Source organism: Parasteatoda tepidariorum, chromosome 8 (assembly GCF_982258835.1).
Source record: "Parasteatoda tepidariorum strain Cologne lab strain chromosome 8, Ptep-v5.0, whole genome shotgun sequence".
NCBI lineage: Eukaryota > Metazoa > Arthropoda > Arachnida > Araneae > Theridiidae > Parasteatoda > Parasteatoda tepidariorum.
Window position 1 is genome coordinate 95705528 of NC_141762.1, and position 14473 is coordinate 95720000.

Here is a 14473-nt window from a genome sequence, read left to right on the forward strand (position 1 = left end):
GCAAAAAGTGAAAGATCCGTTGATAAAGGTAGGTGTGATGCATATTTGTTGGAGCTTTCAAATGCAGTAACATTAACTTTAGATTTGTCCCAGATACTTGATAACTGAAATTTGACTTGTCTTCGCATGTAGCCAACATTAGCTGGGGATTCGAAGGCTTGAATGTCCAAATGTCTGGTTGAAATCACTGGAAGTTTTAAAGTATCCACAAGATTAGAAGAAACGAAACTAGATTGACTTCCACCATCCAATAGACAACGTGTCAATTTTGTAATGCCAGTGGGCCCAGTTATGAAATCTCGTGCAGTTTGTAAATGAACGAAACTGGAAGGCGATACATCAATTTTGTTTGTAGATGTAGCCACAGGCTGCTCATTGGTTAGGGGTTTGCATATTGATGTATGGTGTTTTCTCTTGCATTTGACACAGCCAAATTTTTCTCTACGGGGGCAATTTTTTCTGTTATGTCCTCGGTTAGTGCACAAAAAACATCTATTACTAGTCTTCAATTTCTGTATGCGCGCGTCTATGTCCGTTACAACATTGCACTGTTGAGGCCAATGTCCGACAGTTTCACAGAAAGGACAAAAGGGTGACATTATTTTACTTTTGGTAACTGATTTAGAATTCACATTAAAATTTTCTAAGGAAGATTTAATAGGATAGTCTGGAGCTAGTGAACCTTTAATGTTACTTGCAGTAATTGATCCCTCGACCTCTTCTGATAAAAATTTCATTATTTTTGAAATATCGCTTTCACCAAAATTTTCACGTTTGGCATGTACAATCCAATTACGACAGATTTCATGAGGAAAAGCACGAAGTATTTTTGGAGCCAAAATTCTTCCGTATGATTGAGTTTTTTCTCCTAAAGCATCTAAAGCCTGTATTCTTCGATTACAATCAATATATAACTCATTTATTGCTGCTGGAGAGTGATTTTTGGCAGGTTTTAGGTTTTCTAAATAATCGAGATGAGCCTGTATTATTTTATCTTTATCGCCATATTTCGATTTCAAAATATCCTTTGCTGCTGCGTATGTTTCTGCAGTTATATTAATTCCATCAACTATTCGTTTTGCTTCTTCATCTAAATATCCCCGCAAAAAAACATGCTTGTCAATCAGCGATAAACTTTCGTTTTTGTCGATACAGTTTTTAAAACGCTCCCAAAAACTATGGAATTCTTCAATTTCGCCGTAAAACGTATTTATTTTTATTGTAGGCAACTTTACTGTAACATTTGAAGGCGAAAAATTATTTATATTGGCAGCTGTTGGCGATGTTTCAGAAATTGAATTCGTGTTCCGATTCGCTGTTCTTTTGAAATTAAATAACGTCAAATGAGCATATTCTGTGTATCTTTCGCATTCTATTATGTCTTCCTGATATTCTTCATCATTTAAAAAATTATGTATTTCATCGTCTGCCAAGGTTAATTCTTTAATTTTATCTTGTAAACATTCAATATTGTATTCCTTTTCAGTTTGTGTACTAGCAGCATCGTTCAATTTCGTCGTTAGTTTCGTAATGGCGGTACGTAGCGTTGTTCGTTTGCGTTTAAATATTACAAGTTTTTCACTACCGGTAGCCATTCCAATTCAGATTTTTGACGAAAGTAATTATAACAAGTTCAGTATGACTTACCGAGTTATTTCGGCACCAAATGTTGGATTTCGTTGAGAGCAAATCAGACTGAAAGTCACGTAGATCAAACTGAAAACTTAACTTTTATTTACATAAAAGGAATATAAAAACAATAAGATGTTGCCTGCACAGGAAACTCAAACTATCTAACTAATCTCGAACTCAAACCTCAACAGGGACAGTTGACAAAGTGAAATCCCTCACTGAACTATTCGATAATGCAAGCTTAGATAGTGGCCATTTGTATGAGATAGCCTGCTCTCACTGTTTAGGGGAATATGCTACAAATTTGTGGGAGAAAATTCCTGAAGAATTTAGAAACCGATTTAGAATCGCTTCGGTAACAGATGTATACGATTATGATTTGATAACATATTGGACATGTGTCCTCGAGAATAATTTAGGGAGTTTTCTAACTATAGACTCACAGATCATGAAAACATATACGATGATAAGCTTAGTATTGATGTAAACATGATTGCTTGTTCGATTCAAATTGGTAACATAGTCGCCCTGAAGTATGTTTGGAGGAAATTGTCGGAGCAGGAGAAAAACGATCATATGAGTAAGTGGCTTTTGCAAGCTACTCGATGTATGGAATTTGAAAATGATTCATTTTATCAGTATACTTCAGAATTTTTAGATGTTTTATGCTTTTTATTATCTCATGTCAATCGTAGAACTCAAATGACCGAGTATTTTCGGAATCATTCTCGCGTATTATTGTTTTTGTTCGAGAGTTGGCCATATCAAAGAATATTCTTGTCCACTATTTTTGAACTATTGGATAATCTTCAAGAAGATATTTATTCATGCATAATGGCGAATATTAGTTCTAACATGGGTAAATGTGGAAATGAAATGATGATTTTTGAAAAAATATGGAGTGCTAGTCCATTAAGACTAAGACGATCACTTCTGAAAAATGAATTTCATTGCGAAGAAGTGTTGTTGAATTTGCTGAAATTACAAAATCTGAACATGGTTGTTAAGATATTAAATGATGCTTCCGAAGAAGAGATTAAACAATTTATCTGCTTTATGTTTTGTTGGCCTAAATTTAAGCGTGCTATTTATTCAAACAATCTGAATTCACTCCATATGTTATTATCAAAATCTACCATGCCACCGGAATGTTATCCCTATAATATCAATCGCAACGTGCTGATAACATCGTGGCTTAATGAATTTAATTATTGGCATTTTTGTATTGAGTGGATATGAGATGGCAACATCCAAGCAGTTGAATCTTTCTTGAGATGGCTTTATCAATCTGCGTCAACTGAAACATTTCAGAAAACTATATATTCTCCGTATGTTATCTATTTAACGTTAATATTCTTGTCCGATTATGAGCGTGTGGACCAGTTCATGAATTGGTATTTCCAGACGAGAAAGGAAATTCAACAATTTAAAGCAAATTTTGATAATCATTTTTTCAAGCAATTAATAGCAATGCCGTTCATTGTATCAAAAACAGAAGGCGATGTGTTACAAAAATTTATAAACTACAACTTGTCTTCTCTCGAAAACATTGCGGAATTTCGACTTATTTGTCGTAGTTGTATAGAATATGCACTGAGTAAAGGTTTTCTTGAAAGTGCCACCTTGCTTTTGAATGCATCTTTTGATAATATCAATGAAGCGAAGAGATACAAAAACGAAATTATACAATCAGAGGAAAGAATTAAAAAGTTTCTAGTCTCAAATCAATCACTAACATATGTAGACTGGAATCATGCGAAAGAAATTGTAATGTGGTCGTCACCTCTAACCCTAAATACAGTCACAAATATAAAGTCACTAATTCTGGAGCAAAATAATAGTCACAATTTCCAAGATGAATTGAATCCACAGATTTCAGCTCTTATTGATTTACTGGAGAATGTAGTTGAGAAAGACAGCAGATGATAGTCGAGCATTTTTTTGCGATCTAAAACGGATGCAAATAAAACCATATTCTCTGTCATGACAAATCATGGTGGATTTGAATTTATTTTTCTTTAAGCCAGACAAGTGAGACATTGTTTCATATATATTTTTACGCACTGAATTCAGCTTATCAAGCTTATAGTTCTAAGCGTTCTTCTAAAATAAATACAAATTTGTTCTTGCGCTTATTTACGAGTCTGGCATTGTTATCTAAACAAGGGAGACATTATTTTTCTGTGTATTTCTTAACGTTGAATCAAATGAAACACTGCACGATTCAATGGAACGTATAATTCAAAAGTTGCAATTGTTTCTATGTACTTTTTTAATACGAGTTACTACATTTTTTACTTCGCTATCTAAGAGCTATCTGAAAATGTTACATACATTTTCCGCTGAAATTTTTTAATATTGAATTGAATGAGAAAAATTCAAGGTTCCAAAAATAGTGCTTTTTATACGAAAAAAAGAACATTTCAATTTATAAAATATTAACTCTTTCAATTCGTGTTTGGTCTCATTCGATATAACGAAAAAAATATATACATAGTAAACAACGCCTCTCTTGTCCGTATAGAAATGTAATATAAGTGAATAAGTTCATAAAAACAAAAGCACACATAATCACAAAATTGTGTTTTTTTTTTACACAAAACTGTCATATCATTTTATTTTATCTATTCCTGTTATAACTCATTAAATTCAGCATGTGAAATTACATAGGAAAACATACCTTACATGTTCAGATAGTTCTTAGATAGCTATGTAAAGAGTAAACATGTGCACATGTCTAGAGAAATACTTTCTGCGTGTACATGTTCAGACAGTTCTTGTATAGCAGTTTAAAGCGTAAACATATGCACCAGTCTCTGGAAGTACTTTACATGCCTGAAAACTCTTGCAATTTTCGAACTTTTTGTTCGATTGTCCCGGGTATTATCTTATTTGATTCATAGTTAAAAAATACTTAGGAATCAATGAATTACTTGTTTAGATAGCATTGTCAATCAAGGCACAAAAACGTTCTCTTTCAGCATAGATAACCTATTAATTCTAAACTGTTTGTGCAGTCGTCTTGGAATCGGCCTCGTTTAATTCAGCGTGAAAATATACATCGGAACCAATGCCTCGCTTTCCTGTTAAGAAAAAATTTAACTGTTCCCTTCAAATCACCATTATTTCCCTCAAAAAAGAGGGAAGCATACATTGGGGATTAAAAGAGAGTTTTCAAGCATGTCATTTATAAATATGCCATTCTTCTACGTCTAACACGACGAAGCTTTCTATGAAAGAAAATCTTGAGTATTTGTTATTCAGGAAGGAAAGTATTTTACTGGACTATTAAAAAAGTTCTAAGTAATACTTCTATCGTGTCAAAATATGTTGCTGTATCAATTTGGAAGTCATTTTTATATACTTATCGTTCAAAAATAAATAAATGAAAAAAATTAGAACATTTATAAGTCTGAAATGGTGCTTTCTTTTTCCTCGGTCAGCGAATTCATTTCGCGTAAAATTTAACTAAAGAAACTGTGACGTTAAAGAAAATAAAGTGAGCATTATATTTATTTTTATTTGAGCGAAAATTACATCTCATGAGAATTTTGAGTTAGCTTCATTACTCTACAGGCAGTGTCAACTTAGTTAACGTATAATTTAAAATTTTCTCTAACACGTGTATTTAAAAATATATATGTTTAAAAGGTATACATTAGATAAGCATAAATGAACGAATAGAAGGAATTGAAAGAAAAATGGCGCGTGGTGTCAGACAACTATAAAAGTATAAATTTGGTGACGTGGACCACACGTGCTACCAACGTCATGTTCTTTATTGAATTTATCTGACGCAGCGAATATTAAATAAATATTGAAATGTGGGCAATACTCTTTTTTTTGTTCAAATAGAGCTATAAGTCAGAAATTATCACTCATGTTATCTTTAAAATATGTGAATCTCTTTTAGAAAAATTTAAAACAATGACTAGCGCTTAACCAATCAGCAAATTTTTTCGATCATCATTATTTGATTAATATTTGATTAAAAAAACTGTATTAATATCTAGTGTCATCCACTACAAGTATAAACAGAAATGTATTCGAACTTGAATGGATGAATAAAAAGTATTTTATGAAGGATTGAAAAATTGAACAAGATATTGTGAGTGTGTGAAATAATAGTAGGAAGTTAATGGATGAAGTGTTAACGGTAACAGAGCAAAATGATCTGGTTTAAACTTTATCTCAAACGAATCAGGAACTAAATCTCGGGAACCAATTTAGATTTTGGTTTCTTATAAATAAATAAATTATAATTTTAATGTAACAATCTGCTTACGAGCAAGATAATAAACAAATGGAGGTTTTGAGCTAGGTAAGCAAGGATGGAGCCCCCTAAGGAGAATTGTAAAAATAAGTCTATACAAAAAGCACACTAATAATTTGACATGATAAACACAAGAGGTTGACATAAAAATGTTTCTGGACCTCTGGAGGGTTCCTCCTCCGCATAGTTGGTATTTCAGAAAACGACCTGGAAGTGCCTTGCTTTTTGAGGGACCTAGAAGCCAGCAGACTTGTTTATCTCGCTTTGCAAGTGGTCACTTGAGGTGTCTCTCGTATGTTCAGGGGCAAAAGACTTTTGGACTTTGCACTAAATGTAGGACTGCTCAGGCTCCGCCCGAGCATATTCTAAACTGTATCGATTTTAAGATCGACGAGGTTTTTTCAAAACCTCATCTGTTTTTAGACTTCCTGGACATTTTTGGACTTATGGAATTGGTCTAATTGGGATGGACCTCTTGGGGATTAGAAACAACAGAGGTTGACATTTTGACTATTTTATCAGCCAACAAATCTGGCCTAGTAATTGTTTTTTTTTCTTCTCACAATAATTTTACTTTACTTTACAACCGTCGTTTATTTTACGACATCCGACCCGAATTTTGGGCTTGCGACTACTATTGTTCAGCTCCGTAGCCTTGTAATTTTGAACTCAATCCAGAAGACAAGGGAACTCCTGGATCAAGTAGTGGGAGAAATTTTGCCTTCATGGAGGACTTTTCAATGGAATTAAATCTCAATTGCGTTACACGGAGGGGAAGACCATGAGAACCTCCCTCTGTTAGCCTGACGGCAAGGGGACTCTAACCTATGATCCATCTACCACTGAAGATATTTCACGATAGCACTGTGGTCGGTGCAAGCCGGATAAGGATTCAAACCCGGTTTGCCTCATCTGAAGGCGAACTCTCTATCCCCTCAGCCCTCACAGCTCCTTATCAGACATTTTATCCTATTTAATATCCCTCATTATAGAAATAAATTATAAAAATTTTCGGGAAATTATTATCATTATTTACAGAAAATAAAAACTATTCGGATGGTGAATGTACGATTGAAAGAGATACGTCAAAATAAAAGTTTTCTTTGATGCATCCTAATGTACGTTTGATTTTTTTTTAATATAGTTTTTTTTGTATTTATCGTTATTATAATTTTTTATTATATTAATATCGGTTTTTATCACTTTTCATTATTCTATACTATGACTTTATAAGTTGCCTACGTTTTTAGATATTATATTTTTCCATGAATTTTTTAATTTTTGAAGTTATACTTCTTAATGCGACTTCCAACAAGGTTGCGTTAAACGTTTAACGCTACATTTTTATTGGCCGGGAAATCACGTGGTAGGATCCAGTTTTCCCTCATTTATTTCCATATTGTTTTGGTTCTCACTAGCATAAAAATAATAAAAGTCGTAAAATTATTGTTTTTCCATAAATATTTTTTTTAGTTTGATTTGATACACATACAATTTAATAGGATAGTATTTTTTTATTTTCAAATTTAGTGGATAACAATTGTAAAAAATGAGTGAAAACAATCCCACGGACAATGCGACGGATTTAAGATTATGTCAAGGTACGTCTCTTGTGAATATCAATTGATTGTTTCTTTTCTGAAATTACATTATGACGCATTCACATACATTATTAATACAAATACATTTTCCAGGGCGAGACGATGAGGCAACCACAAGCACTTCCACTGGTTCAAGAGGTCCATGAGGGAAAAATGCACAATATTACTGTCATTACAGAGCACGGAAGAGAGCGGAGCAGGAAAAAGAGTCGTTGAATCCTTCTATGACTGCTGATTCTTCTACAATTAACGTCGCAGGTTGTGAAGTTTAACTTCTTCCGCGCGGAGGGACTCCTCGCACTATTTTTTTATAATTATATTTCGTCATATATTTCAGGCTCAATATTACTAAGCAGCTCTAGCACCGGTTATTAAAACTAAGGGGGAAAATATACTTGAGGGTGCCCCTTGGCGAAATTGGCGGCTTATGTTTGGCGCCATACTTGTTTGCCCTGACCGCCGTGGTAACCCACAAACAGGACATTTATATCTATTACTAATTAAACCTTTATTCATACACCAGTCAATCACTGTTTTTTTCTTCATTGATATTAAAATCGTACAGAAACTTAAGATTTATCTTATTGACAGTATTCATTTTTAGTTCCAGAAGCAAAAATAACCTTACCAGCCGGTATCCAAAGTAGAACTAACGGATCTCTGAAATTACATTTAAAAATTCATTTAAAAACAACGATAAATTCTAAACTAATCAGAATCACGATTAAAATCTAAACCAATCAGAATCATGATTGGTTTTCAACATCGCCCAGCTTGGCGATCAATCGCGATCACAACTTGGTGGGGGCACCCTCAAGTATAGTCTACCCAAACTAAGTATCATTAATTAATTATTTTCAAACATTATTTCTGCTCACATAAATGAAAATTCATATATTTCTTGGTGTTCAGATATGAAACGAAATAATTCTAATATATAAGTTGATCCCTATTATCTTGTAGACACCTATTAATTACTTACATTTTTAGTTAATGTAAATAAATAATTAGAATGTTCTGAATATTTCACAATCAAACTATAAAAAAAAGGGTTAGAAAATAAAGACAGCAAATCTGGATACAGAATAACTTTAAGAAACTAAAGCTCACACTGCTCAGTTTTCTTTGTACAGTCCGCAAAAAAAAAAAAGATATCGCCCTGAATAACTTTCGTTCTAATGATCGGATTTTCACGAACTAAGTGTTAATCTTAATGGTTCCTGCGGGTGACCTCAAATATGCTAATTAATTAGTGCTAACTATTAATTAAGTTACGAAATCAGACACAAAAACGTACTTTCTCTGAATAAACATATATTTTTTCTTACATATTTGGATTCTTAACCTTCGAAATATTAGCCGCAATCTGGGAAATATGGTCCCCATAGTTTGGTCAGGAGAGCGATCCAGAGTTCGTACCCCTTAATGTTAATTTCACTTTTTACGTTTTTAGTCATATTTTAAAAACTAATAAAGCAATTCGAAGAAAATTTCACCCAGTCATAAAACTCATTTACTCAAAGATAATTTCATGAAAAAAATAATTTTTAATAATTGTTAATTATTTTTTATTATTTAATTAAATTTAGGATGAAAAATTTTTGAATTATAAGGTATGAATTTTTTTATACCATATTAATCTACATATTTTTCAATTGAAAAATCTAAAGTTTCAACTGTTTTTATTTATTAGAAGTTAAGAAAAATTAAAATTAATTATTTTTAAAAAAATAATTTGGCGACAATGAAGAAATGATTAAATGGGGCGATTAATATTAAAATGTGATAAACTTGCGAGGAACTTGACTTCGCGCGCTTAGCATAAAATTTCATTCATATTTTTTTCGCTAATAATCGTTTGCTTATCTTTTCATTTTTTTTAAGCTATAAAATACGATGTTTCTTTTTTAGTCGTCTAAAATTCTATTTGCAATTTAGTAAAGAAATTTGAATAAAACATTTTATTGAATAAAATACATTTTATTCAGAGCATGTAAAAGCATGCTTCTGATAGAATATGATTATACAACAGATTGTGCTTCTTTAATGTGATTATTTTTCATTTTTTAGTTTTTTTTCTTCTCAATAACTGATAAAATTTCAATAATATACATACGAATGAATAAATTTGGAATAAAATATTCATCAATTTCTTGAATATATATTTTATAAATATTAATAAAAATACGTAGTCAACATTTTTAAGCATCTCTCACAACATCGCAAATTTCTCAAAATCTTATAGGGTAAACTAACCAGTGAAGAAACACTTAAGCTTAGCTTGTCTTTAAAAAAAAAATCATAAAAAGTTCAAAATTTGTAATTTTAGCTAAATGACATATTTGTTATTAAATGCATGTCGACATATTTGTTATTAAATACAAATTACGTAAAAAAAATTTAGATAACTTACATAATATTGTTTTAAGCTTTTGGTGGTTTAAATAATAAGTAGTAAGATAACCAAGTGAAGGAACAGTTCTTAAATTGAATAAACACTAAATTTTCCAGTGAATGAACACTTAATTTTGAGAATGTTTGATGCTCGTTAGGAATCCTTAGGCCACACAGATATCTGTCGCCCTGTAGATGCCTGAATTGACGGATGCTAACACAGGCGGGCATTAGGAAAAAAAATCTTTTAAGTTTTCGTGCCCCCATTCCAGCATCTTAAGGGCCTTACGAGCTCTGTTTAAAAAGAGAGTATCATATCAGATATATATATATATATATATATATATATATATATATATATATATATATATATATATATATATATATATATATATATATATATATATATATATATATATATATATATAGCACAAAAAAACAAAGAGAAAAACGAAAATAATTAATAAGTTTTATTAACTGCGCATAAGCTGCAAGTATATAGAACTCATAATATAAGCTAAAAAATTGAGAAAATATGGGAAAAAATACAAAATAATGACAAGAGAAAAAATTTTTAGCAATTATTGCTAATAATTTTTTCTCTTGTCATTATTTTGTATTTTTTCCCATATTTTCTCAATTTTTTAGCTTATATTATGAGTTCTATATACTTGCAGCTTATGCGCAGTTAATAAAACTTATTAATTATTTTCGTTTTTCTCTTTGTTTGTTTGTGCTATGTTATAGTGATCATATTTAAAGCAGCTTTAGCGCTTGATATTATCTACTATTACCTTACTTCCGTTTTCTTTTTGTTTCCGTTTTTGTTGGGTTTTGTTTTTAGTGTGCTATATATATATATATATATATATATATATATATATATATATATATATATATATATATATATATATATATATATATATATATATATATATATATATATATATATATATATATATATATATATATATATATATATATATATATATATATATATATATATATATATATATATATATATATATATATATATATATATATATTGCATAATTTTTTGCATAATTTTGTGCAAATCTGGCATTATTCTGACTGGATGTTTATTGTATTCTATATTTAAGATTAAAAAAGTACACACCTCTTTGAAGTATTATTTACAAATATATCAGTTAAAATTTGCATGCTGTGAAATTAATATTCAATTTTACATGAACATTTAAATATGTTCTATAAATGAAAAAGATATTGTACAATTAAATCATTGCGAATTGGTTGTGGTTTATTCGTTACTTCGTGCTTCTGAGCTCAGAAAATGTAATAAATTTGGGTAAAATATGTTTCATACCAAAAAGATTTAGAATTTTATTTTCGCCTTTCTTTAATTTAGTTATTTAAAAAAAAAAAGTGTCTCCTGTCCATTGAATTAGCTATAATTCAATGGGTGGCTAAGGGGATAGAGCGTTCGCCTTCCAATGAGGTAAACCTGGTTCAAATCCCAGGGATAGTTATTTGATACGAATTCCGCATTCGACTTGCACCGACCACAGTGCTGACGTAAAATATCCTCAGTGATAGAAGGATCATGGGTTAGAGTAACCTTGCCGTCAGACTAGGTTTTCCTCTTAATGTAACGCAAATGCGGGTTTGCTCCATCAAAAAGCAATCCACAAACGCAAAATTTCTACCAATACTTGATCCGGGAGTTTTCTGGATTAGGTTCAAAAGTACAAGGCTCCGGAATTGAACATTAGTACACGTAAACTCAAAAAATTGGGTCTGTTGTTCAATGATGGAATATTGAGGAACTAACTGAAAGAAGAAATGTTCTTCAATGACGGAATATTGAGGAACTAACTGAAAGAAGAAATGTTGTTCAATGACGAAATATTGAGGAACTAACTGAAAGAAGAAATGTTCTTCAATGACGGAATATTGAGGAACTAACTGAAAGAAGAAATGTTCTTCAATGACGGAATATTGAGGAACTAACTGAAAGAAGAAATGTTCTTCAATGACGGAATATTGAGGAACTAACTGAAAGAAGAAATGTTCTTCAATGACGGAATATTGAGGAACTAACTGAAAAAAGAAATGTTCTTCAATGACGGAATATTGAGGAACTAACTGAAAGAAGAAATGTTCTTCAATGACGGAATATTGAGGAACTAACTGAAAGAAGAAATGTTCTTCAATGACGGAATATTGAGGAACTAACTGAAAGAAGAAATGTTCTGCAATGACGGAATATTGAGGAACTAACTGAAAGAAGAAATGTTCTTCAATGACGGAATATTGAGGAACTAACTGAAAGAAGAAATCTTCAACTTCAGATTAAAATAATTCAAGAAATAATAACAACATCAATAACATTTAATATCTGAATGTTCTTTGATCATTTCTCTAGATATCATATAATTACAGCTGCCAATTCTACTGGAAGCCAGTTTCTCCTGGTCTATTAAAATTCTCCTGATTTCCAAAAATTGACTGAATATGTATTACTAATTTAAATTATATAAGTATCGTCTATAGAAATCAGTGCATAACTTTTTGGTTTTAAAATGCTTAGCTTGTTTTTATTCAGAACTCTCTTTTTAAATTAGTTATAAAAATCTTTCAACTATCTTTGATGAATTGAATGCCTATTAATATTCGAAATTATGAGCAAACATAATACATAACATTTGAGGTATGTCTAATGTCAATCATAACTGGAAAATATTGCCGTTTTTCCATTTTGATGTCTATAAAAATCCCTAAAATTCCGTGTGCTTAAAATATTTGGTACATTATGCAGCAATTATAATGAAATTTATATTATTTCGTAAAATCTTCTGGATTTTTTTCCTATCCACGTTGGCAGCTACGCATAATGTTTTATCTTATAATTTTTGAGTTACTGGGATATCCCCATAACCTTACGGTAATCCAAATATCAAAAGTATTCGCTAATATTCGAAAAATGCAAATCTTAACAAGTTCTTATGATTAATTTTTTCCCCCCATAGAAAACTAGTTTAAGGTAGTTTGTTTCAGGCTTATATTACTTGGACTCAATTCTAATTGGTTATGCGACGCAACTAACGAAAATCACTGTAATCGAATGGAAATAATTTTTTTTTCTCCAAGCGTTGGACCTGTACCTGCGTCGTTATGGACCCTTTACCATATAGCCCAAAGCTTGGCTACTGGTCCGGCTCCACCCCAGCCTAGGAACGAAACCAGTCAGCAGGTATTTACTGAAAATTTTGATATATACAAAGTCACAATGGTTATAAATTACAAAAGATCAAATGTAGTACAAGTTGAGATTGAAGAATGAAAATACTGATTTCTTTTAGAAAAATTCATTTTGGCTTAGTTTTGAGGATAGAGTTAAATATATATTTTTCTTTCTAGTGGAAAAAATCCTTCGCCAATACTTTTGCCAGAACACAATTTTATTCCCCAAATTTACGATTTCATCACATTCCGCGACGTGCCGAATGCTTACACAAGTCAAAGGTCCCATAAAAACATTCTGATGGTTTATGTTAGTTTCAGGGTGATTCACGATGGTCCAACATCCTTTGATGGTCACCATCATCCAACATTTTTCATTATGCGTTCGTGGTTTTTGATATGCGAACAAACTTCCATCATTCCTAGATGGAAAATATTACTTTAATATTATGATGGTTAATCATCAAGAGAAATTTGATTCTCATTGACCATCAATCCGTGATGGTTAGAACAATACATTTCCATGATAGTTTAATGGAAATTCTTGATGGTTCTGGGGAATCCATCTAAACAATTTGATTTTATGTTGATCCATCATAAATCAGTCCAAACTCCTACATTAGACCGCTGCACCTTTAGCAATCGCACAGAAAAGTTAAACAATGAACAGAATTCTAGGGTTAGATAAAAATTCAGAATTATTCACTTTCAACTGTACTTCAATCGAAATTCACCAACGGTAATCTTTAATTTTTTTACCAATGCGCACCTGGAGAATGATCTAGGTCATACAGGCAGGTGAAGGGCAGATTTGTTGACCACTCTTTCAGGGGCATCATATTAGGTGGGCCTACGTTGCTCCCACCTTTTCTTCGGTCTACTGTGTCCTTACTGTACCCACAGCAAGGACAGTTAGTACAGAGAAAGAAGAAACATCCATGCCTTGACCGGGATTCGAACCCAGATCCTTTCTGATGCAAGGACAGTTCCCTAACCCCTACACAGGCCGGTCGGTGTAATCTTTAAAATGTCATATTAAAAAAAAAATCATTTATTTTGCAATTCAAAAGAATACTCAGTAATGAAAACACTTTTACTATTTTGAAACGTCCCAATTTTACAAAGATTAGTTTTTAAACCATCAAGGCAAAATGACCTATAAAAGAAAGGTACAGTGTGCAAAATAAAAAGTAAACACCCTGATTAACTTTTTATCTACTGATCGGATTTACACGTACTATGACTCAATGTTAATGGTCCGAATGCCTAATCTTAAATATTCTAATGAATTAAATCAAGCGATTCATTAAGTTATGTAATCTGGCATGAAAACGTGCTTTCTCTGAATAAA